At 50.3% G+C, this 25398-nt stretch overlaps 1 long non-coding RNA gene across 1 annotated transcript; it reads left to right on the top strand.

The window, feature by feature from the left end:
• Positions 1–255: 255 nt before the first annotated feature.
• LOC120676735 lies at positions 256–25113 on the top strand. The gene is made up of 3 exons (XR_005675976.1): positions 256–496; positions 1163–1675; positions 24804–25113. It is a non-coding gene; the product is annotated as an uncharacterized LOC120676735 (long non-coding RNA).
• Positions 25114–25398: the final 285 nt, after the last annotated feature.

Raw genomic sequence — 25398 nt, 5'->3', positions numbered from 1 at the left:
TTTTTTAACATTTAGGTCCTGTCGCCCATTGGATGGGCGACATGCACCCTGTCGCCCATTAGGGGGCGATAGGCACCCATTTTTAAAATTTCCCTATTCGGCATATATTTTTAAAATTTTATTTTTTTAAAAAAATATAAAAATGAAAAAAGCGCGCCCAATTTCCCGTGGAAGCTGGCCCGGCCTCTAGACAACGGGCGGCGCTCCCCCTCCATCGTCTCGCTCGCGAGTCACGCGAATCCGCGAGGAGAACGCCGCCGCCGCCGCCTAGATCTCCTCCGACCTGCTTCTCCCTCCGGTGTTCCTGCAGCCAACTCCTCCTTTGCATCAAGTGATTCCCCTCTCCCCGTCCCCCTGCATCTCCTTGCCCCCACGCTAAGGTTTCTCCTCTCCTCTCCTCACACCTTTTCTTGCAGATCCTGCAAAAAATCGCGGTCGGGAGAGCCCTACGGCGGCTGTGAGGGACCCGACGTTGAGCTCCGGGGCCACTTCGTCGGTATGTACGCACTCCTCCGCATCGCCCCCCGCACGCACACGCACCTGGGCACACGCACCTCCGCAATTTTGCTTTGTAGGCTCTCTAGTCTCTACTGAGGATTAATTAATGTTTCTGAACAAAGCCTTTTTGCGTGCATGACGAGCTGGTTCCTGTTAATTAGACATGCATTACGGGCTGGAAAGGTTGCTTAATCTAGCTAGTTGGGTCAGATCTTTGATTCGAGTTCTTTGTATATATCATCACATTCTTTGTATATATCATCACATTCTTGCTCATCGATCCTGTCCTGACTGGAATGTCCTGAGTACAAGGTTGATAATAGCTTTTGTTCTTTTCATTTTTTTACATTACAGCTTCATCTATAGTCTGCCAGCTGCTAGGAAGTTCTGTTTTCTTGTTTTGATATGTATAATTTAGAAATGTAATTCTCACTTTGGTGCAGCCTAATCTGATTACAGCATATGCAAGTTGATTATGTAGTTCCTTATGGAATTAATTCCCCAAAGAAAAGAACTTTTTTCGTTGTTGCAAATGTTTGGTATATTCCTTCCTAATGTCCGTCAATGAGTATGAAACGCTCTGGTTATGTATGTGGACTGGGTATGATGGTCCGGAACATGGTTCAGACTCACCTAAATGAATATTTTGAAATGAAATCTAGAGGCCAGACGTAGGCATTAAAGAACCAAGCTGAGAGGTTGAATCAGCCGGCACTGCATGAGCAGAAGCGTCACTTCCTGTTATAACTCAATTATGCAGATATGCATAATAACATCTTCAGTTTTCTGATATAGATGCCTCTGACACCATCTTTGATTAACAAATCTACTGGTGATCAAAGTCTAATACACCAGATATGCATAATAACTTTTTTAATCTTTCTGCTTGCGTGAAATGTTAAACTTTAATATTTATTTTTCGAAAGATAAACTTTAATATTTACAACCTTCTGTTTCTATTTGTTCAAAGATCTGTTGATGGTACTCTGACAACACATAATTCTCTCCGTGATGCATATATCTTCCCACATATTCTTGTCTTGAGGCAGATTTTGGTAACCACCTGTATTCACTAATGCTAGCAGTATAAAAACAATCATAAATTTGATACTTATTATTTGCTTCATCTTTTTAAATCTCACTGATACACCTGTGTGGATCATGACAGGCAAGGAATGTTAGTGTTGATCTCCACCGTTTGGGCCCAACGGACCAAACGGGCCTTGACTCGCGCCCTGATCGGGGGCGCCCAGTCCATGGAAGGCTGGTGGGCCCCCGTCGCGCAGCACACATATAAAAGGAAGAGGTGGGGGTCAGTGGCACACAGTCCAAAGATCGTCGCCCTTTGCCCCACCGATAGAAACCCTAGCCGATCAGGGATGTGCTGAAGCGACGGGAAGCACCACCGGCTCGCCGTCGCCACTGCACCGACCGTCGCCGCCAAAGAGCGGATCCTCACCACCGAACCAGAGATGCCGAATCGAGCTCCAGTGGCAGCGAGGGTTTTCTCCGTCTCTCTCTCTGTGTTCTTGTTTTCCTAGATTAGGACCAATTGTAACTCGTGAAGAGAAAAGTTGTACAGAAACCCCAAATGATCTATTCACTGGTGATCCTAAAGTTTCACATTGGTATCAGAGCATATATATAATTTTTAACAGATGGAACCCAAATAAAGAGATTTACTGATATGCCATATTTACAAAAGATGGCAAAATCTGGGGGAGCATGGTATGTAGATACCTAAGACTTGAAGAGAAGCGGGAATGCATGCCCACTTCGATGATTCAAGAACAAAAATTTTCTCACTCTGTAACACCCGGTTTATAAAAGAACATAAACCGAGCAATCATATACGTGCCAGGATCAAGTCACACGTATATACAACAGAATGAACAGTATATCATAGCACATATCACGTAAAAAGATATAATAAAGCGAATACGAATGTTATTTATTACAATAATGACAAAATGTCTGATACAGCGGAAGCGAAGTACAAAAATACGGTAAAAGCTCTCCGAAGCTGAAGCAGGGCGCCACAGGGACGTCGACTGGGAGACGAAGCACCTAGAAGTCCTCGTAGTCCGGGTAGCGCTGGACGAACTCCCTCGTGTCGGCAGGAACTGAGCAGCAGTAGCGTAGCCAAGAGGAAAAAAGTAGAGAAGAGGCAAGAGTGAGTACACAACTTGTACTCAACAAGTATAACACAAACTATGAGGCTCTAGGCTGGCTGACTCAACTGCATTAGCTTTTAAGTGTTGGCAAAATTTTATTAAAACTATTTACTACGAGTTGATGAATTACCATTAACCCAGTTACATAGTAATTAATCAGAATTAATTATACTACTACTGAGAACCATACCAAAACCAAGCCACCAAGGTAAACCCCGAGAAGCACCTCCCTCGTCGGAAGGAGATAACTTCACTAATCAAAAGGAGGATCTGGGCCGCTCATAACCGTGAGCACGGCTAGTATACCAGTTTTACACTCTGCAGAGGTTGCACATCTTTACCCACAAGTCGTGAGCTACGCCAGTTGTTCATCACACTTCCTTAGGTGAGATGACTAGCGACTCACTACGAGGCCTTTAAAAAGAATCTCGTTGGTAAGGCGTAACCGCGAGAGTTAGGTCGGCGACGATGGGGCCCACCTCCGGGGGTACAAGCACAGGAGCGCAATCCAAGCACAGACCAAGCCGGAGGAGCAGGGACCATTGAAGCTTACTACTCTTGCCCCGCAGGTAAGTTACTCCAAACCAAAAAGATCTAATTATTACGCCAAGTCTATCCCATTCTAGCCTTGTGGTAGCGCTGTTGTCCCAGGTTGTCGCTCTATGAACCGGTCCTTATGGAGAGTGGCCAACCAGGCAGTAAGCACCGTGCTGGCCCCCTAAACCATGTTTCTAAAAAAAACATCTTTTAACGAGAAGTGAGCCACTCAAGCCACACAGAGTGCCACTCTCAGAATTAAGTTCAAGTAAAACATTAATCAATTTAATTAAAAAGGACCAGAGTGTGTTATAGCGCAGCAACCTAGCACAACTAACCAAAATGCATCCCAAGGTATATATAAAGGATATAAACTGGCTAGGAAATCCTTAAAGGCATACAGTATTAAAATGCAGTATGAAATTGTAATTAAAAGTGATAGGTTGTTCATGTTATACTTGCCTTCCTCGTACTGCTCTGGCTGCTGCTCAAAGTGCTCGGAAGAAGGCTGCTCCTGGTACTGGTACTGGGGCTCCTCAGATGGATCAACGTCTACTCACGAACACATGGCCAAAACAATGCACGAAAATAAGCATACAAGCAAACATTAACAAAAACTAAGAAACAGTACATCAATACATAAAAACAGCACACTAAACTAGTCTAATACTGTTCTACGCGTTACAACGATCGCGTGGATATAAAGAACGCTAAAAACGGAGCTAAAACGCATTTTCTGGGCTAAAAACAAGTTCTAGGGGCTTATTTGTAAGAAAACTGAAGTTTCAGGGGGCTTTCTGCTAAAACCGAGGGCTAAAACGTAATTACTGAAAAGATCCAGGGGCTAACACGCAAAAGGACTAAGCCTGGACGGCGGGTTCAAATTCTATAAAGATTAGGGGCTAAAGTGTTAAAAACTGGACCTGGATATAATTATTTTTCAACGCGCTAGGACTGCGGGTTGATTAAAGAAAACTCCAGGGTCTCTTTAACAAAAACGCCAGGGTGAACCGTTATCTTTGGATCTCAGCCGTCGGATTGAGATCTGGTGGCTTAGATCTAATGCAACTCTGATCTAATCCCGAGCGTCGAAACCGGATCGAACGGCTCGGACCTAACTGGGCGCGGGGCGGCGGCGGAGCTCGCCGGGGAAACCTTTCCCGCGGCGGCCTGGCTTGGGAGCTTGCCGGAGATGCCCAATCCGGCGCTCCGGGGGCCAATCCGAGTGGGGCTTTGGCCTGGGATGGAGTACGCGGCATGCGTAATCCACCTGGGCCTCGTGCGCGGGGAGGGGAGGCTCGGGGCGGCGTGTGAGGCGGTGGTGGCGGGCCTACGCGGCGGTGACGCCGGTGTGCGCGCGCGCGCTGTGCTGGGCTCGGGTCCGGCCGGGGTTTGGTCGAGGAGCGAGCGTGCGGCCCGGCGAACTCGTCCAGAGGCCCTTGGAGGCAGGTAGGGGCGCTGGCGTGGCGTGCGGCCGTGCAGAGCGGCACTGGCGGCCGTGGTTTGCCGGCGGCGGTGTTCTGGGCGCGGACGGGGGCTACGGGCCTAAGAGATCTAGCGTAAACGAAACAAGAAGTCGGGCAGAGGCTCACCAAGGTGTTGGATCGAAGAACGAGTCCGGCGCAGGGGGTCGACGGCGATGTCCTGCGGCGGAGCTCAACGGAGCTCGCGGAGGAGGATGCTGGGGGTTGCGTCTGGCTCCTAGTTCTCCACGGGCATGTGCGAAGGTGCTCTGCGATCCCAGGAGAAGGGTTAACATGGCTGGAGGATCACCGGAGTTGGGCAATGGCACGGAGCCGGGCTCACCTGCAGCGGGGTTCGGGCCGAAATTCGGCGTGCACCCGGGTCAGGATCGGACAAGGAGACTCCGGGGAGTTTCCAGGCGTCGAGGCGGAGCTGTCGCGCCGCTTGGCCGGAGCTCTGGTGCAACGGGGCGGCGTGGCCGCGGCGGCGCAGAGGAGCGGCGCGGGGCGGAGCAGGGCGTGGCGCAGCGAGCTGGGGTTTGGGGGCGGCGAAGGGAGTGGATGGGGTGCGAGGGGGGGTGCCTTGGGCCCCTTTTGTAGGGCGGCGGCCAACCTGGGCGTGCGCGCCCGGGGTTGGGAAACCGGCGAGATCCCCGGCGGGAGTCGCGGGCGGGCGTTGCGGGAGGAAGGCGACGGGGCTGACCGGTGGGGTCCCGGCGCAGCGAGACGGGGCGAGCGCGAGCGGGGTGCCGCTGGCGGGTGGGACCGGCAGGTCGGGCGGGCGAGGCGCGCGCGATGCGGGCCGGGCGCTGGCGAGCGGGGTGACGCGGGGGCGCGCTGACGAGCGGGCCCAGGCGGTGCGGGTGAGAGAGTGGGGAGCGGTTGGGCCGCTCGCGGTGAGCCAGGCCGGGGAGCGGGCTGGGCTGGGGTCTGGCTTGCGGGCCTGCGTGGAGAAGGGCTGAGGCGCGTGGGCTGGACCGCCCGGGAAGGGAGAGGGAAGTGGGCCGGGTTGTTTTGGGTTGGGTTTTCCTTTTTCTATTTCTATTTCTATTTATAAACCAATCAAAGTTTGAATTCAAAATTGAATTTGAATTCAAACCACACTCAAATAAAATTATGCACCAGCATGAATGCAACAAAAATTTAAACTTATGATAAATTTTAATTATTTTACTATTATACCCCTTGACTTCTTTGACCTTTTACCCTTCTGCCTTGATTTTTCTCTCTGAAGAATAGTTTTCGTAGATTTTGGCCTGAATCAGTCATCTGACCACCATGAGTTAGCTAGGTGACCTTTTTATAATAATACGATAGCACGTTCTGCGACGCGTTGTGTTAGTCGAGTCTATTGCTAAACTCGGCTAAGTCGTGAAAATTGTCTGCTTGTTATTATGCTACATGTTTGATTTGGATCTTTGAATGATTGCATAGCTTAGTAGTTTAAATTTGCTTAAAGAAAACCACTCAGATGTTAAAGTTAACTAATTAATAAAATGAGCTAGATCGTTGGGGGTAAAACAGTCAACTCTACCCTGTCTACTTTATCATGTCGGAGTCTTTTTCCGCAAAGAGTTATCATAACCATCTGAATTCATTCTTGCAATATCCTTACTCGTGAAATCTTTTGTTCAAATCAGATGGTGAACACCAGGAGCACCGGTTCAGGTTCTGGCCAGCAGCAGGGTCAGAACAACCAGGGTACCGGGATCCCGATGCCTCCGCCCTTGACTCCGGAGCAGTACTTCCAGCTCCAGATGCAGATGATGGCTACCCTGAACAACACCGTTCAGGCTCTTCAGCACGCTCACACTCAGCCTCCGCCTCCTCCACCGCCGCAGCCTCGCGACAGGCGTGCTGAGTTCCTGAGGGGTCACCCGCCGACGTTCTCTCACACGTCCGACCCTCTTCAGGCTGACGACTGGCTCCGTGCAGTGGAGCGTCAGCTGGACATCGCCCAGTGCGATGACCGTGAGCGCGTCTTGTACGCAGCAGGACAGCTGCGAGGGGCAGCTTTGGACTGGTGGGAGTCCCACCCAGTTCACGACCGCGAGGCTCTCACTTGGCTCCAGTTCAGGGAGCGCTTCCGCAGCCACAACGTCCCCGCGGGCGTTATGAAGATGAAGCAGAAGGAGTTCCTTGCACTGAAGCAGGTAATCCTAAGTATAATCATTCAGCGGTTTCTTTTGAGCTAATGCCCTTGTTCTATCCTTATGAATCTTGAGTTAATCTTCCGATATCTATCTGTCTTTGTGAATTCAGGGGACTATGTCGGTCACGGAGTATCGTGATCGCTTTCTTCAGCTGGCTCGCTACGCCCCTGCCGAGGTTGCGGATGACCGCAAGAAGCAGGAGCACTTCATGGAGGGTCTTGAGGACTACCTCCAGTACGCGCTGCTCAACCTCCGCTTCGACGACTTCAACCATCTGGTTGACAGTGCGCTCAACACTGAGCGTAAGCACCTGGAGATGGAGGACAAGAAGAGGAAGGTTGTCCCCGTTGCTTCCGGCAGCAACACTCGTCCTCGACTCCAGCAGCCCCAGCAGTACCAGCCTCAGTACCGGCCTCCTCAGCAGTACCAGCAGAGGCCACCGCAGCAGTACCCGCCTCGACAGCAGCAGGCAGGTCAGGGCCCGAGGTTACCGGCACCTCCGGCTCGTTCTGCTCCACCGGCACCGCAGGCTCCACGTCCGGCAGCTCCTACCGGACAGCAGGCTCAGGGACCTCCACGCACCTGCTTTCACTGCGGCCAGCCGGGGCACTACGCCAACGCTTGCCCCCGGAAGGCGCAGGCGGGACAGCAGGGACGCCCAGCTCAGCCCAGGGCGCCAGCACAGGGCAGGGTGAACCACGTGACGGCCGAGTCAGCGGCCGAGGCTCCCAACGTGGTTATTGGTACGTTCATGGTTAATTCATATCCAGCTACAGTGCTTTTTGATACTGGTGCTACGCATTCCTTCATTACTCAGTCTTTTGTCGAGCATCATGGTATTCATACTAGCACATTAAAGAGGTGCCTGTTAGTATCTTCACCGGGAGGACAGTTGAGGTCTCACACTTACTGCCCGAGAGTCAGTATTTCCTTGAGGGGAGTAGAGTTCTGTACTGATCTGATGGTGCTAGACACCAAGGGCATTGATGTCATTCTGGGAATGGAGACTCTGGCCAAATGGGGAGTTCGGATAGATTGTGCTCAGAGGACAGTCTTGCTATCAGCTTCCAGTGGCCAAGAGGTTGTCATCAGTGCAGTAGAGCCTTCGGGATTTCTTCATCAGATGGAGGCTAGACCCACGGACGGTATTCGCGTGGTGTCTGAATTCCCGGATGTCTTTCCGGATGATTTGCCAGGTATGCCGCCTGAACGCGCCATTGAGTTTTGTATTGATCTCTTGCCTGGCACAGCTCCTATTGCAAAGCGGCCCTACCGTATGGCACCTATAGAGCATGAAGAAGTTAAGAAGACTATTGATGAGTTGCTAGCCAAGGGCTATATCCGTCGCAGCTTCTCTCCTTGGGCTTTTCCATTGTTGCTGGTAGATAAGAAGGATGGCTCGAAGAGGATGTGTGTGGATTATCGTGAGCTGAATGCAGTCACTATCAAGAACAAGCATCCACTGCCCCGTATTGAGGATCTCTTCGATTTGCTTCGAGGTGCTCGTATATTCTCGAAGATTGATCTTCGTTCGGGTTATTTTCAGCTGAGGATCCGTCCTGGGGATATTCTGAAGACGGCATTCACCTGCAAGTACGGGCTATATGAGTATACAGTCATGTCCTTCGGCTTGACTAATGCCCCGGCTTACTTCATGCATCTGATGAACATGGTTTTCATGGACTATCTGGATGTCTTCGTGGTGATTTTCATTGATGATATTCTGATCTTTTCCAAGACAGAAGAAGAGCATGAGGAGCATTTGAGGCTCGTGTTGCAGAGATTGAGAGAGCATCAGCTGTATGCCAAGTTCAGCAAGTGCGAGTTCTGGATTGACGAGGTTCCATTCCTCGGTCATGTTATCTCTCAGGGAGGCATTGCTGTCGATCCGAGCAAGGTGAAGGATGTGCTCGAGTGGGAGACACCGCAGACAGTGAAGGAAGTCAGATCTTTCTTGGGCTTAGCTGGATATTATCGGAGGTTCATTGAGAATTTCTCCAAGATCGAGAAGCCTTTGACTTCTTTGCTGGAGAAGAATGTGGCTTTCGTATGGACTGATGAGCGTCAGATGGCCTTTGATGAGCTGAAGAAGAGGTTGACTACGGCGCCAGTCTTGACTCTGCCAGACCAGACGAAGAGGTTCACGGTGTATTGTGATGCTTCGAAGGATGGTCTTGGGTGTGTTCTGATGCAGGAGGGCAGAGTGATAGCTTATGCTTCACGGCAGCTACGCCGGCATGAGCTGAATTATCCTACTCATGATCTTGAGTTAGCCGCAGTTGTGCATGCTCTGAAGATTTGGAGGCATTACTTGTATGGGCAGCGGTGTGATATCTACACTGATCACAAGAGCCTCAAGTATATTTTCACGCAGAATGAGCTGAACATGCGGCAGAGAAGATGGTTAGAGTTGGTCAAGGACTATGACCTGGAGATTCACTATCATCCGGGCAAGGCCAATGTTGTAGCAGATGCTCTGAGCAGAAGAAGTTATGTCAACATGGCCGTGGCTTTCCAGATGCCTCCAGAGTTATGCGAGGAGTTCGAGCAGCTGAGTCTGGGTTTCTTGCATCATACCTCTAGTGCAGCTTTTGAGGCAGTACCGACTCTAGAGGCAGAGATCAGGCAGCATCAGAAAGATGATGAGAAGCTGCAGGAGATCCGTGAGTTGCTCAAGAAGGGCAAGGCTCCTCATTTCAGAGAGGATGATCAGGGTACTTTGTGGTACAAGAACCGGATCTGCGTGCCTGATGTGCATGATCTCCGGAAGTTGATTCTGAGTGAGGCCCATGATACAGCTTACTCTATTCATCCGGGCAGCACGAAGATGTACTATGATCTGAAGGAACGTTTCTGGTGGTATGGGATGAAGCGTTCAGTGGCAGAGTACGTGGCTATTTGTGACACCTGTCAGCGTGTCAAGGCTGAGCATCAGAGGCCAGCAGGTCTGTTACAGCCTTTGAAGATTCCAGAGTGGAAATGGGAAGAAATCACTATGGACTTCATTGTTGGTTTGCCTCGTACTCAGAAAGGGTACAACTCCATTTGGGTAGTAGTGGATCGTCTGACTAAGGTTGCTCACTTCATTCCAGTGAACACTACTTACTCCGGTGCTAGACTTGCAGAGTTGTACATCTCTCGGATTGTCTGCTTGCATGGCGTGCCGAAGAAGATTATATCTGACAGAGGGTCTCAGTTCACTTCTCGTTTCTGGGAGCAGCTCCATGATTCGTTGGATACGAAGCTGCGCTTCAGTACAGCTTATCACCCTCAGACAGATGGGCAGACAGAGAGAACCAACCAAGTGTTGGAGGATATGCTGAGAGCTTGTGCCATCCAGTACGGCACTAGTTGGGATAAGTGCCTGTCATTTGCTGAGTTCTCATATAACAACAGCTATCAGGCCAGTCTAAAGAAGTCTCCCTTCGAGGCATTGTATGGCAGAAAATGCAGGACTCCTCTCTATTGGGATCAGATCGGTGAGAAGCAGCTCTTTGGTCCTGAGATCATAGATGATGCAGAGCAGATGGTTCAGGCTGTGCGAGAAAATCTGAGGATTGCACAGAGCAGACAGAAGAGCTATGCAGATGGCAAACGGAGAGACCTGACTTTCAGTGTCGGTGATTTTGTGTATCTGAAGGTGTCTCCGATGAGAGGAATCCGCAGATTCAATGTTAAAGGGAAGTTAGCACCTCGGTATGTGGGGCCATTCAAGGTGCTAGAGCGGAAAGGCGAAGTTGCTTATCGCCTGGAGTTACCTCTCAGCCTCTCAGGAGTTCATGATGTCTTCCATATATCTCAGTTGAAGAGGTGTTTGCGAGTACCCGAGGAGCAGGCACCACTGGATGGAGTCGATGTCCAGGAAGATCTGACTTATACTGAGCACCCGGTAAAGATTCTGGAGACATCAGAGAGGGTCACTCGGAACAAGCGCATCAAGATGTGCAGAGTTCAGTGGAGTCACCACAGTGAAGCTGAGGCTACATGGGAGCGAGAAGATGAGCTAAAGAAGACATATCCAGATCTCTTTGCTAGCCAGCCCAGCTAAATCTCGGGACGAGATTTCTTTAAGGGGGTAGGGTCTGTAACACCCTAATTTTAAATTTCAGTATTTATTAATAAATTTAATTGGTTTTATTCAAATTTCTAAGATTTATTGTGTTTAGTTGGCATTTAAATCTAATTTTTGTTCCTAATTAATTAAAATTTATCATAGGTTTAAATTTTTGTTGCATTCATGCTGGTGCATAATTTTATTTGAGTGTGGTTTGAATTCAAATTCAAATTTGAATTCAAACTTTGTTTGAATTAGATTAAGAAATGGGAAGAATAGGAAATAGGAAAGGAGACCCAAAACCCTCAACCAAACCCAAACCTCACTCTAACCCGGCCCAAAAACCCACCAGCCCAAGCCCAGTCAAACCCAGCCAAAACCCGGCCCGTTCCTCCCTCTCCCTTCCCGCGGCCCAACCCCGCGAGGCCCAGCGCGCCCCGCTCGGCCCGCGTTGCTCGCGCAGCAGCCCGAGCCGGCCCATCCCGGCCTGCGCCCGCGTCACCCCCACTCGCCCCGCGCGTCGCCTCCCGCCTCTGACCGAGCGGCCCTGCTGCAGCATGGCCCCACACGCCAGCGCCCACTGCCCCAGCGCCGCTGACAGCCCGGCCCCCCATGTCAGGCCCTTCTCTCCCGACGCGCCCGCGCCAGTCACGGCCGAAATCGCCGGCCGTGATCCTCGCGGCACCCTTCCCTGGGCACGCTCGCCGAGATCCGCGGCCAGCCCCTTTAAACCACCCCGCGACCCCTGCGCTCTCACCCTCCCCGCTAGCGCCGCCCCAAGCCCCGGTTCCACCCCCCCACGACCTCCGCGCCGGAGCAGAGCCCCACGCCGCCGAGGCCTCGCTGCTCCGCCACGCCTCAGCCCTCCCAGAAGCGCGCAGCAGCCTCGCCCCGTGCCCAGGCACTTCCCCGAGCCCGCGGCCCTCTGCTCTGACCTCTTTAGCGGCCGGGATTTTCCCCGGAGCGCCACCGCAGGTATTTGACCCGCCTCTCGATTTCTCGCCACCGGCGACCCCTGAGCCCCCCCTGACCCCTGGACAACCTTCACAGCGTTGTCACTCATCCACCTGTGGAGCTTGGGCGACCGGAGGAGCTCCACAACGCCCGGCCCCCGTGCACAGCGTCGTACGCCGCCGCTCGCCATCAACGCCGGTGACCCCGCGTAGCAGCTCCAGCGGTCTTGGACCCTCGGTAAGCACCCCGAGGCCTCCTTGTTCGGTTTCACTAGACTTTGCAGGGCGTAGCACCTCATTAGGTGACCGAACGCCCGCTCGCCGGCGAATCTCGCCGGGCAGAGCCGCTCGTGCCGCCGCACACGTTGCCCAGAGCCCTACCAAGCCCAGTCTAGTGCCCAGGCAAGTTCGCCGTGGCGCACTGCCCATTCCAGACCCACGCACGGGTCGAATTGACCCCGGGAGTGCCAGATCGGCAAACCCCGGCGAGCCCTACCGGCACAGCGCCGCCGTTGCCGCTGGACTCGCTGCTCTAGTCAAGGCTGACCCGCACACTAGGCCTTAGTGCATTACACATGCCACGCTCTTTCGTTTGGACCTGACCACAGCCTGTGAGGACCCCTAGAGCGCCGGAACGGCCAACGCCGGCGACTCTGCGGCCGCGCGCCGCCGCGCTCCGTGACTTCCGCCGCCGCCGTTGATCACGTTCGTCCTGGGTCGTTCGATCCAAAATCAACACTCGAGATTAGATCCCAAATCCCATCGAACCAGAGCCACGAGATCTCGATCCGACGGCCCTAATACGCACGTAACGGTTAGCCCTGGCGTTTTTGTTAAAGAGACCTCCACCTTCCTTGAAATCAACCCGCAGTCCACCTTTATTCAAAAATAATACCACTCAGGTCCTGTTTTTAACGTTTTAACCCCTGAGCTCTTTAGAAATAGAACCCGCCGTCCAGTTAGGGTCTTTTTACGCGTTGGCCCTCGGATCTTTCTGGTTTTTACGTTTTAGTCCTCGGTTTTAGCAGAAAACCCCCCTGGAACTCTGTTTTTCTTGCAAATAAGCCCCTGAACCTTGTTTTTGGCCTAGAATACGCGTTTTAGCTCCGTTTTTAGCGTTCTTTATATCCACGCGATCGTTGTGACGCGTAGAACAGTATTAGAGTAGTTTAGTGTGCTGTTTTTATGTATTGATGTACTGTTTCTTAGTTTTTGTTAATGTTTGTTTGTATGCTTATTTTCGTACATTGTTTTGGCCATGTGTTCGTGAGTAGACGTTGATCCATCTGAGGAGCCCCAGTACCAGTACCCGGAGCAGCCGTCTTCCGAGCACTTTGAGCAGCAGCCAGAGCAGTACGAGGAAGGCAAGTATAACATGAACCACCCATCACTTTAAATACATTTTCATATTGCATTTTAATACTGTATGCCTTTAAGGATTTCCTAGCCAGTTTATATCCTTTATATATATCCTTTGGGTTGCATTATGGTTAGTTGTGCTAGGTTGCTGCGCTATAACACACTCTGGTCCTTTTTAATTAAATTGATTAATGTTTTACTTGAACTTAATTCTGAGAGTGGCACTCTGTGTGTCTTGAGTGGCTCACTTCTCGTTAAAAGATGTTTTTTTAGAAACATGGTTTAGGGGGCCAGCACGGTGCTTACTGCCTGGTTGGCCACTCTCCATAAGGACCGGTTCATAGAGCGACAACCTGGGACAACAGCGCTACCACAAGGCTAGAATGGGATAGACTTGGCGTAATAATTAGATCTTTTTGGTTTGGAGTAACTTACCTGCGGGGCAAGAGTAGTAAGCTTCAATGGTCCCTGCTCCTCCGGCTTGGTCTGTGCTTGGATTGCGCTCCTGTGCTTGTACCCCCGGAGGTGGGCCCCATCGTCGCCGACCTAACTCTCGCGGTTACGCCTTACCAACGAGATTCTTTTTAAAGGCCTCATAGTGAGTCGCTGGCCATCCCACCTAAGGAAGTGTGATGAACAACTGGCGTAGCTCACGACTTGTGGGTAAAGATGTGCAACCTCTGCAGAGTGTAAAACTGGTATACTAGCCGTGCTCACGGTTATGAGCGGCCCAGATCCTCCTTTTGATTAGTGAAGTTATCTCCTTCCGACGAGGGAGGTGCTTCTCGGGGTTACCTTGGTGGCTTGGTCTTGGTTTGGTTCTCAGTAGTAGTATGATTAAACTTGATTAATTACTATGTAACTGGGTTAATGGTAATTCATCAACTAGTAGTAAATAGCTTAAATAAAATCTGCCAACACTTAAAAGCTAATGCAGTTGAGTCAGCCAGCCTAGAGCCTCATAGTTTGTGTTATACTTGTTGAGTACGAGTTGTGTACTCACTCTTGCCTCTTCTCTACTCTTTCCTCTTGGCTACGCTACTGCTGCTCAGTTCCTGCCGACACGAGGGAGTTCGTCCAGCGCTACCAGGACTACGAGGACTTCTAGGTGCTTCGTCTCCCAGTCGACGTCCCTGTGGCGCCCTGCTTCAGCTTTGGAGAGCTTTTACCGTATTTTGTACTTCGCTTCCGCTGTATCAGACATTTTGTCATTATTGTAATAAATAACATTCGTATTCGTTTTATTATATCTTTTTACGTGATATGTGCTATGATATACTGTTCATTCTGTTGTATATACGTGTGACTTGATCCTGGCACGTATATGATTGCTCGGTTTATGTTCTTTTATAAACCGGGTGTTACAGATACGTGCCAGGATCAAGTCACACGTATATACAACAGAATGAACAGTATATCATAGCACATATCACGTAAAAAGATATAATAAAGCGAATACGAATGTTATTTATTACAATAATGACAAAATGTCTGATACAGCGGAAGCGAAGTACAAAAATACGGTAAAAGCTCTCCGAAGCTGAAGCAGGGCGCCACAGGGACGTCGACTGGGAGACGAAGCACCTAGAAGTCCTCGTAGTCCGGGTAGCGCTGGACGAACTCCCTCGTGTCGGCAGGAACTGAGCAGCAGTAGCGTAGCCAAGAGGAAAAAAGTAGAGAAGAGGCAAGAGTGAGTACACAACTTGTACTCAACAAGTATAACACAAACTATGAGGCTCTAGGCTGGCTGACTCAACTGCATTAGCTTTTAAGTGTTGGCAAAATTTTATTAAAACTATTTACTACGAGTTGATGAATTACCATTAACCCAGTTACATAGTAATTAATCAGAATTAATTATACTACTACTGAGAACCATACCAAAACCAAGCCACCAAGGTAAACCCCGAGAAGCACCTCCCTCGTCGGAAGGAGATAACTTCACTAATCAAAAGGAGGATCTGGGCCGCTCATAACCGTGAGCACGGCTAGTATACCAGTTTTACACTCTGCAGAGGTTGCACATCTTTACCCACAAGTCGTGAGCTACGCCAGTTGTTCATCACACTTCCTTAGGTGAGATGACTAGCGACTCACTACGAGGCCTTTAAAAAGAATCTCGTTGGTAAGGCGTAACCGCGAGAGTTAGGTCGGCGACGATGGGGCCCACCTCCGGGGGTACAAGCACAGGAGCACAATCCAAGCACAGACCAAGCCGGAGGAGCAGGGACCATTGAAGCTTACTACTCTTGCCCCGCAGGTAAGTTACTCCAAACCAAAAAGATCTAATTATTACGCCAAGTCTATCCCATTCTAGCCTTGTGGTAGCGCTGTTGTCCCAGGTTGTCGCTCTATGAACCGGTCCTTATGGAGAGTGGCCAACCAGGCAGTAAGCACCGTGCTGGCCCCCTAAACCATGTTTCTAAAAAAAACATCTTTTAACGAGAAGTGAGCCACTCAAGCCACACAGAGTGCCACTCTCAGAATTAAGTTCAAGTAAAACATTAATCAATTTAATTAAAAAGGACCAGAGTGTGTTATAGCGCAGCAACCTAGCACAACTAACCAAAATGCATCCCAAAGGTATATATAAAGGATATAAACTGGCTAGGAAATCCTTAAAGGCATACAGTATTAAAATGCAGTATGAAATTGTAATTAAAAGTGATAGGTTGTTCATGTTATACTTGCCTTCCTCGTACTGCTCTGGCTGCTGCTCAAAGTGCTCGGAAGAAGGCTGCTCCTGGTACTGGTACTGGGGCTCCTCAGATGGATCAACGTCTACTCACGAACACATGGCCAAAACAATGCACGAAAATAAGCATACAAGCAAACATTAACAAAAACTAAGAAACAGTACATCAATACATAAAAACAGCACACTAAACTAGTCTAATACTGTTCTACGCGTTACAACGATCGCGTGGATATAAAGAACGCTAAAAACGGAGCTAAAACGCATTTTCTGGGCTAAAAACAAGTTCTAGGGGCTTATTTGTAAGAAAACTGAAGTTTCAGGGGGCTTTCTGCTAAAACCGAGGGCTAAAACGTAATTACTGAAAAGATCCAGGGGCTAACACGCAAAAGGACTAAGCCTGGACGGCGGGTTCAAATTCTATAAAGATCAGGGGCTAAAGTGTTAAAAACTGGACCTGGATATAATTATTTTTCAACGCGCTAGGACTGCGGGTTGATTAAAGAAAACTCCAGGGTCTCTTTAACAAAAACGCCAGGGTGAACCGTTATCTTTGGATCTCAGCCGTCGGATTGAGATCTGGTGGCTTAGATCTAATGCAACTCTGATCTAATCCCGAGCGTCGAAACCGGATCGAACGGCTCGGACCTAACTGGGCGCGGGGCGGCGGCGGAGCTCGCCGGGGAAACCTTTCCCGCGGCGGCCTGGCTTGGGAGCTTGCCGGAGATGCCCAATCCGGCGCTCCGGGGGCCAATCCGAGTGGGGCTTTGGCCTGGGATGGAGTACGCGGCATGCGTAATCCACCTGGGCCTCGTGCGCGGGGAGGGGAGGCTCGGGGCGGCGTGTGAGGCGGTGGTGGCGGGCCTACGCGGCGGTGACGCCGGTGTGCGCGCGCGCGCTGTGCTGGGCTCGGGTCCGGCCGGGGTTTGGTCGAGGAGCGAGCGTGCGGCCCGGCGAACTCGTCCAGAGGCCCTTGGAGGCAGGTAGGGGCGCTGGCGTGGCGTGCGGCCGTGCAGAGCGGCACTGGCGGCCGTGGTTTGCCGGCGGCGGTGTTCTGGGCGCGGACGGGGGCTACGGGCCTAAGAGATCTAGCGTAAACGAAACAAGAAGTCGGGCAGAGGCTCACCAAGGTGTTGGATCGAAGAACGAGTCCGGCGCAGGGGGTCGACGGCGATGTCCTGCGGCGGAGCTCAACGGAGCTCGCGGAGGAGGATGCTGGGGGTTGCGTCTGGCTCCTAGTTCTCCACGGGCATGTGCGAAGGTGCTCTGCGATCCCAGGAGAAGGGTTAACATGGCTGGAGGATCACCGGAGTTGGGCAATGGCACGGAGCCGGGCTCACCTGCAGCGGGGTTCGGGCCGAAATTCGGCGTGCACCCGGGTCAGGATCGGACAAGGAGACTCCGGGGAGTTTCCAGGCGTCGAGGCGGAGCTGTCGCGCCGCTTGGCCGGAGCTCTGGTGCAACGGGGCGGCGTGGCCGCGGCGGCGCAGAGGAGCGGCGCGGGGCGGAGCAGGGCGTGGCGCAGCGAGCTGGGGTTTGGGGGCGGCGAAGGGAGTGGATGGGGTGCGAGGGGGGTGCCTTGGGCCCCTTTTGTAGGGCGGCGGCCAACCTGGGCGTGCGCGCCCGGGGTTGGGAAACCGGCGAGATCCCCGGCGGGAGTCGCGGGCGGGCGTTGCGGGAGGAAGGCGACGGGGCTGACCGGTGGGGTCCCGGCGCAGCGAGACGGGGCGAGCGCGAGCGGGGTGCCGCTGGCGGGTGGGACCGGCAGGTCGGGCGGGCGAGGCGCGCGCGATGCGGGCCGGGCGCTGGCGAGCGGGGTGACGCGGGGGCGCGCTGACGAGCGGGCCCAGGCGGTGCGGGTGAGAGAGTGGGGAGCGGTTGGGCCGCTCGCGGTGAGCCAGGCCGGGGAGCGGGCTGGGCTGGGGTCTGGCTTGCGGGCCTGCGTGGAGAAGGGCTGAGGCGCGTGGGCTGGACCGCCCGGGAAGGGAGAGGGAAGTGGGCCGGGTTGTTTTGGGTTGGGTTTTCCTTTTTCTATTTCTATTTCTATTTATAAACCAATCAAAGTTTGAATTCAAAATTGAATTTGAATTCAAACCACACTCAAATAAAATTATGCACCAGCATGAATGCAACAAAAATTTAAACTTATGATAAATTTTAATTAATTAAGGAACGAAAATTAGATTAAATGCCAACTAAACACAAAAAAACCTTAGGAAATTTAACTAAAGCCAAAGAATTTATTAACAAATACTGAAATTTAAATTAGGGTGTTACATACCCTACCCCCTTAAAGAAATCTCGTCCCGAGATTTAGCTGGGCTGGCTAGCAAAGAGATCTGGATATGTCTTCTTCAACTCATCTTCTCGCTCCCATGTAGCCTCAGCTTCACTGTGATGACTCCACTGAACTCTGCACATCTTGATGCGCTTGTTCCGAGTGACCCTCTCTGATGTCTCCAGAATCTTCACCGGATGCTCAGTATAAGTCAGATCCTCCTGGACATCGACTCCATCCAGGGGTGCCTGCTCCTCGGGTACTCGCAGACACCTCTTCAGCTGAGATATATGGAAGACATCATGAACTCCTGAGAGGCTGAGAGGTAACTCCAGGCGATAAGCAACTTCGCCTTTCCGCTCTAGCACCTTGAATGGCCCCACATACCGAGGTGCTAACTTCCCTTTGACATTAAATCTGCGGATTCCTCTCATCGGAGACACCTTCAGATACACATAATCACCGACACTGAAAGTCAGGTCCCTCCGTTTGCCATCTGCATAGCTCTTCTGTCTGCTCTGTGCAATCCTCAGATTTTCCCGCACAGCCTGAACCATCTGCTCTGCATCATCTATGATCTCAGGGCCAAAGAGCTGCTTCTCACCGATCTGATCCCAATAGAGAGGAGTCCTGCATTTTCTGCCATACAATGCCTCAAATGGGGACTTCTTTAGACTGGCCTGATAGCTGTTGTTATATGAGAACTCAGCAAATGACAGACACTTATCCCAACTAGTACCATACTGAATAGCACAAGCTCTCAGCATATCCTCCAACACTTGGTTGGTTCTCTCTGTCTGCCCATCTGTCTGAGGGTGATAAGCTGTACTGAAACGCAGCTTCGTATCCAACGAATCATGGAGCTGCTCCCAGAACCGAGAAGTGAACTGAGACCCTCTGTCAGATATGATCTTCTTCGGCACACCGTGCAAACAGACAATCCGAGAGATGTACAACTCTGCAAGTCTAGCTCTGGAGTAAGTAGTGTTTACTGGAATAAAGTGAGCAACCTTCGTCAGACGATCCACTACTACCCAAATAGAGTTGTACCCTTTCTGAGTACGAGGCAATCCAACAATGAAGTCCATAGTGATTTCTTCCCATTTCCACTCTGGAATCTTCAAAGGCTGCAATAGACCTGCTGGCCTCTGATGCTCAGCCTTGACACGCTGACAGGTGTCACAAATAGCCACGTACTCTGCCACTGAACGCTTCATCCCATACCACCAGAAACGTTCCTTCAGATCATAATACATCTTTGTGCTGCCCGGATGAATAGAATAAGCTGTATCATGGGCCTCACTCAGAATTAACTTCCGAAGATCATGCACATCAGGCACGCAGATCCGGTTCTTGTACCACAAAGTACCCTGATCATCCTCTCTGAAATGTGGGGCCTTGCCCTTCTTGAGCAACTCACGAATCTCCTGCAGCTTCTCATCATCTTTCTGATGCTGCCTGATCTCTGCCTCTAGAGTCGGTACTGCCTCAAATGCTGCACTGGAAGTATGATGCAAGAAGCCCAGACTCAACTGCTCGAACTCCTCGCATAACTCTGGAGGCATCTGGAAAGCCACGGCCATGTTGACATAACTTCTTCTGCTCAGAGCATCTGCTACAACATTGGCCTTGCCCGGATGATAGTGAATCTCCAGATCATAGTCCTTGACCAACTCTAGCCATCTTCTCTGCCACATGTTCAGCTCATTCTGCGTGAAAATGTACTTGAGGCTCTTGTGATCAGTGTAGATATCACACCGCTGCCCATACAAGTAATGCCTCCAAATCTTCAGAGCATGCACAACTGCGGCTAACTCAAGATCATGAGTAGGATAATTCAGCTCATGCCGACGTAACTGCCGTGAAGCATAAGCTATCACTCTGCCCTCCTGCATCAGAACACACCCAAGACCATCCTTCGAAGCATCACAATATACGGTGAACCTCTTCGTCTGGTCCGGCAGAGTCAGGACTGGCGCCGTAGTCAACCTTTTCTTCAGCTCATCAAAGGCCATCTGACGCTCATCAGTCCATACGAAAGCCACATTCTTCTCTAGCAAAGAAGTCAAAGGCTTCGCGATTTTGGAGAAATTCTCAATGAACCTCCGATAATATCCAGCTAAGCCCAAGAAAGATCTGACTTCCTTCACTGTCTGCGGTGTCTCCCACTCGAGCACATCCTTCACCTTGCTTGGATCAACAGCAATGCCTCCCTGAGAGATAACATGACCGAGGAATGGCACCTCGTCAATCCAGAACTCGCACTTGCTGAACTTGGCATACAGCTGATGCTCTCTCAATCTCTGCAACACGAGTCTCAGATGCTCCTCATGCTCTTCTTCTGTCTTGGAGAAGATCAGAATATCATCAATGAAAATCACCACAAAGACATCCAGATAATCCATGAAGACCATGTTCATCAGATGCATGAAGAAAGCCGGGGCATTAGTCAAGCCGAAGGACATGACTGTATACTCATATAGCCCGTACTTGCAGGTGAATGCCGTCTTCGGAATATCCCCAGGACGGATCCTCAGCTGAAAATAACCCGAACGAAGATCAATCTTCGAGAATATACGAGCACCTCGAAGCAAATCGAAGAGATCCTCAATACGGGGCAGTGGATGCTTGTTCTTGATAGTGACTGCATTCAACTCCCGATAATCCACACACATCCTCTTCGAGCCATCCTTCTTATCTACTAGCAGCAATGGAAAAGCCCAAGGAGAGAAGCTGCGACGGATATAGCCCTTGGCTAGCAACTCATCAATAGTCTTCTTAACTTCTTCATGCTCTATAGGCGCCATACGGTAGGGCCGCTTTGCAATAGGAGCTGTGCCAGGCAAGAGATCAATACAAAACTCAATGGCGCGTTCAGGCGGCATACCTGGCAGATCATCCGGAAAGACATCCGGGAATTCAGACACCACGCGAATACCGCCCGTGGGTCTAGCCTCCATCTGATGAAGAAATCCAGAAGGCTCTACTGCACTGATAACAACCTCTTGGCCACTGGAAGCTGATAGCAAGACTGTCCTCTGAGCACAATCTATCCGAACTCCCCACTTGGCCAGAGTCTCCATTCCCAGAATGACATCAATGCCCTTGGTGTCTAGCACCATCAGATCAGTACAGAACTCTACTCCCCTCAAAGAAACACTGACTCTCGGGCAGTAAGTGTGAGACCTCAACTGTCCACCCGGTGAAGATACTAACAGGCACCTCTTTAATGTGCTAGTATGAATACCATGATGCTCGACAAAAGACTGAGTAATGAAGGAATGCGTAGCACCAGTATCAAAAAGCACTGTAGCTGGATATGAATTAACCATGGTGTGTAGATCGAGATTGGGAAGGATCCGGACTCGGATCTAAAGCAACAGAAAGATCTCGATCTTGGATCGAGAACAAAGAAAAGAATATCGATTTCGAATAGGAAAGAAATGATGACTCGCCGGCCGGGAAGGCCACGCCAACGCACGGCCATGCCTCAGCTCGGGCGTGCAGGGCACCGTCGCAAGGCTACTCGACGGCGGAGCGCTCAGCCCAGGGCGAACGCTCACATCAGCGAGGTGCCTTACGGCGGTGCCGCCAGTCTCCTTCTATGACCATCTTGGGTGCCTGCCGTCGTCGCTGCTGCAGTGGCTGTGGTGCGCTGCGGGATCAGAAAAGAACCGGGAAGGAGAGAAAAGAAAGAACGGGCTCGGGGCCGCCGGCCATGGCGCGGCGATCAGACCGGCCAGCGTGGTGTCAAGAGGCCACCGACGGCGCCGCAGGACCCGAGCTGGGACAGAAGGAAATGGGAAGGGAGGCGCGAGAAAGAAAGGATGCCTCGGGGTCGCCGGCCACACCGGCGTGACTGCCGCTTGGAGGAGCGCCGGTAGGAGAGCACCAGGCGGCGGCGCCGCCGGCTCGGAGCGGGCGCAGAGAAAAGGAAAGGAGCGAAATGGATTAGGGTTTTAGGAAAACAAGAACACAGAGAGAGAGACGGAGAAAACCCTCGCTGCCACTGGAGCTCGATTCGGCATCTCTGGTTCGGTGGTGAGGATCCGCTCTTTGGCGGCGACGGTCGGTGCAGTGGCGACGGCGAGCCGGTGGTGCTTCCCGTCGCTTCAGCACATCCCTGATCGGCTAGGGTTTCTATCGGTGGGGCAAAGGGCGACGATCTTTGGACTGTGTGCCACTGACCCCCACCTCTTCCTTTTATATGTGTGCTGCGCGACGGGGGCCCACCAGCCTTCCATGGACTGGGCGCCCCCGATCAGGGCGCGAGTCAAGGCCCGTTTGGTCCGTTGGGCCCAAACGGTGGAGATCAACACTAACATTCTCCCCCTTGATCTCATCTCGTATTTTAACTTATCTCAATCTTTACTTTCTTCATTCTTGATTCTTTATCTACCTACTTCATTACAGATAGTAAGATGGTGCTTACAGAGCATATATATAATTTTTAACAGATGGAACCCAAATAAAGAGATTTACTGATATGCCATATTTACAAAAGATGGCAAAATCTGGGGGAGCATGGTATGTAGATACCTAAGACTTGAAGAGAAGCGGGAATGCATGCCCACTTCGATGATTCAAGAACAAAAATTTTCTCATGCCTACTGATGTTCTGTTGCCATTTGGCAAAAGGAGTAACATCAACCCTATACAAAGTAAAGAAAATCAAATGGAGGTTGTTCACCTCATTTGAGGAAGTCACAAGAATTCCATGGGTTAAGAACATGGAAAAAGAAATGATTCCTAAAAGAGCCATCACAGTATGTTATGATGGACCTATAAAACGCAATGTGTTTCCAGAAGGAATGTTGAAAGATATAAAGCAAAATTTGTGACAAAAGTTTTAGTCAAAGAGAAGAAAGAACATACGGGATACCACAATAGTAAATTCATTTATGGATTGAAGAAAGCCACGAGATGGTGGTATCTAAAGCTTAAATGAAACAGTATGAAATTTTGGGTTTCCAACAGATTGAGGAGGACAATAGCTTTTAAGAAAAGTTAAAGAATGGGGAATTTGATTTCCACATCTTAAATAAAGATAACATCCTACTTTCTAGTGGTGGTGTTAATATGTTATTATAAATAAAGAACTCTTGTCCTCAAATTTTGATATCAGTGATGGGTTTTTTTTTTCATTCTACGAATTGAAACTCATCGAGATAAAAGGAAGGGGTATTTTGGTTACAACAAAGGCATACTTGGAAAAGATTTTAAAGAAATAAAGTATGCATATGAGTAAACCTACGCCTGTTCCTATCGTCAAGGGTAATGGTTTTGGGAACCTTAATGTTACAGGAATCAATGTGAAACAGAAATAGTCCCATATGCTTCAGCTGTTGGAAGCTTTATAAGCGCGCAAGTAAAGAACTTACCCTGACATAGTTTTGTGTATCCGGGTTATTTTGGCAAAAGTACAATCCAGAGATAGATCACTGGAATTGAAATTGAGAAAATTGGCCTCATGCTAAGTTGGAAAGATCAAGTACTCTCAAAAGGTTGTGAGTACAAAAGTAGAACTTGTGAAATATGTAGCGAAATCCACAATTGTCGCTAACTTTCACATTTGGAGGTTTTGTGTGGAAAAGCTCCAAAACAAAGCAATTATGATTAATGTGATGCAATGATATAGTATAGCATGATACGAGGCCAAGGGACAGGCAAAATGGTTAAGGGAACCTGTACCCGGAGTTGATAATGGTTGACAACAGCAATAACCATTAAAGTATTTTGCTCCTATAACAACGAGTCAAGTGTGGTGCCAAACACATTGACACAAAGTTATACGTTGTAAAGGAGAAAGTCCGGAATCATGATGAAATGCATTGTGAGTATAAATGACAGAAAGTGTCTGCGGATCAAAGGGGGTGTAGCTCATATGGTAGAGCGCTCGCTTCGCTTGCTAAAGGCTTGCCGCCCAGTGTGTACAGAGAACACACAGTCGACATGGGTTTATGGTATAGCCTATGTTTTCCGGACGATAAAGGGCCCAAAGTTAAAGTATCTATTTCAGAACCGAGAGGTGTGTTGTAGCTGTTAAGTCCATCGGCTATTGACCGTGACGATGAGACATGCTCATATGCACTAATCTGTAATGAAGTAGGTAGATAAAGAATCAAGAATGAAGAAAGTAAAGATTGAGATAAGTTAAAATACGAGATGAGATCAAGGGGGAGAATGTTAGTGTTGATCTCCACCGTTTGGGCCCAACGGACCAAACGGGCCTTGACTCGCGCCCTGATCGGGGGCGCCCAGTCCATGGAAGGCTGGTGGGCCCCCGTCGCGCAGCACACATATAAAAGGAAGAGGTGGGGGTCAGTGGCACACAGTCCAAAGATCGTCGCCCTTTGCCCCACCGATAGAAACCCTAGCCGATCAGGGATGTGCTGAAGCGACGGGAAGCACCACCGGCTCGCCGTCGCCACTGCACCGACCGTCGCCGCCAAAGAGCGGATCCTCACCACCGAACCAGAGATGCCGAATCGAGCTCCAGTGGCAGCGAGGGTTTTCTCCGTCTCTCTCTCTGTGTTCTTGTTTTCCTAGATTAGGACCAATTGTAACTCGTGAAGAGAAAAGTTGTACAGAAACCCCAAATGATCTATTCACTGGTGATCCTAAAGTTTCACAAGGAAGAATGCTGCTATATTCGACAAGTAACAAGGATGAATGATGAATCAGAAATCTCAACTCTTCCATTTTTTGGATGCATTCTCCTGAAGGGAATCGATCTATTTTTGGTGTCAGTTTCATATGATGCTGAAAGCACTAGGAGGACGTAGTGCTTGAACGATATTGTATTCTAGTTATGCCCATCTCTATTGGATGATGACATGAATAGATTGGCGGTAGTCTATTCTATGATCTCAACGTGCTCCTGAATCCTGAATTCATGATGCAACAAATTTATTATGATTTTATCAAGCATTTTATGTGTTTTCCTGAATTTTCAGAGCAGCTTTTTTATTTGTTTGAATTTTCTAGTATTTTCTTGAATTTCCTTGATTTTTCCATGGGCAAACAATTCCCTTCCTCCCAAATCAGACGCGGGGATCACCAGCCCGCAGGGGAGGGAGTGCCCCAGGGGTGGGAGCGACAGGTATTTCCCCGCGGGGGGGGAGGGGGAGCCTTGCCCCGGGACATCACCCCTTGGTTGCCAAACTAGCCCTTAAGGTGGCAGAAGCTCCAAATCAAATACATTTTACCTCGAATTAACGATTTCGTGCAACAA

This window comes from Panicum virgatum, chromosome 5N (genome assembly GCF_016808335.1).
Source record: "Panicum virgatum strain AP13 chromosome 5N, P.virgatum_v5, whole genome shotgun sequence".
Classification (NCBI taxonomy): Eukaryota; Viridiplantae; Streptophyta; class Magnoliopsida; order Poales; family Poaceae; genus Panicum; species Panicum virgatum.
The sequence above is the reverse complement of the archived record's forward strand: the minus strand, read 5'-3'. Positions and strand labels throughout refer to the sequence as shown.